The sequence below is a fragment of the Mus caroli genome, unplaced genomic scaffold, assembly GCF_978045245.1.
Source record: "Mus caroli unplaced genomic scaffold, Mus_caroli_1 scaffold_1, whole genome shotgun sequence".
Lineage (NCBI taxonomy): Eukaryota > Metazoa > Chordata > Mammalia > Rodentia > Muridae > Mus > Mus caroli.
In genome coordinates, this window is record NW_028227256.1 from 57,902,537 (window position 1) to 57,903,969 (window position 1,433).

The following is a 1,433-nucleotide window of genomic DNA, read 5'->3' on the forward strand; positions in this document are numbered from 1 at the left end:
TGTGGCTCTGGTTGGCCCTCAAATTTGCTAAGGATAACCTTACATTTTTGATTTTTCGGCCTCTATCTTGTGAGTATCGCGATGTATTGCAAGCATGAGTCACCAGACCTAGTTTTCATGATAATGGGATTGAAGTCAGAATGTCTAGAATGCGAGTCCACTGATCTGTATCTCCCAACCATTACTCTGTTTTGATAATAAAATTGACCCATCCTTAGCTGTCGGTAAGAAATGCATTTGACAGACAATGTCTATGTATCAGCTTTACTCTCTGCTCCTGGGATTTCCATGCTGCTAGGACCAGAAGGTGGACAGTATTGGAGCTATGCATCTATCTAGACAGGTAGATGTATAATAATAAATACTGTTACAACCAAAATGCATATTACATGTGTATGTGTGTGTCTACACAATTCTACAGACATGTACACACACACACACCTGTACTTGCATCTATTCAGAAATCTCTAAGTTCACATCCATGCCATGAACCTCACACAGTTCATGGACTATTCTAGCTTGTGATCCTTTTATTTATATGATACTAGGAAACCAAACCTGACTTTTATATTCTTAATTCATTAATTATATGATCAATTCCTGGCCTGAAATCCACCTGGCATCATCTTCCTTCCTTCAGACACTGACTTTCATGCCTAGCTACCCAATCTTGTTGCTCTCTTTGTCCAGGCTGAACCACAACTATTACCCTGAGCTTTCCCACTGCATGAATGGATTTTTCTCCTGTTTGGGGGTGAGGGGGCTCACACACCAGGCTGGGAATTCCTCTAGGAGGACAACCTCCTTGCCTCACTCAAGGCTACAGTGGACTCCCTTGGCAAAGATGCACAGTTGTATGCGCTGGGCTTTACAGAGTATGTCTGTAGGTCCAAGTTCCAATTACCTGCCAAAATACATGGCTTGTTAAGTATCAGTAGATACTCCTTCCCTGACTTTCTTTTTCCACAGTTGTTAGTGTTATTCTTTCTTTGTCACAGACTCTTCTGCCTTGGTGTTTCTAGAGGGGCACAATGGAAAGATTCTTTTTGCTCTGTCAGAGTGAGAGCATCTTGTATTTCCTTGCTAACTCCTCAGCATCTTCTGCATCTCATGTAATCTTTTAAAATTCTACACATTTCTGAGGAACCTCGGCCAAGTCATGCCAAAATGTGCCCTATCATCTAGCTTTATCTCTTATCCTGTCCCCAGCACAGCCTTGGAACACAGACTCTTCCAAGAGTCTGACTTATGGTGTCTTAACTTGTGATGAATAGAGTTCTGTACGTGTAATATCTGTTTTCTTTTCAGTTCAGATTACAACCCTGGAAAGGAAAGAGCACTTCTGCCTTATGCGATCCAAATCCTTAATTTCCTCTATTAAAATAAACAAACAGACAAACAAACAAATAAATAAATAAAGGCTTTTCTTGTGT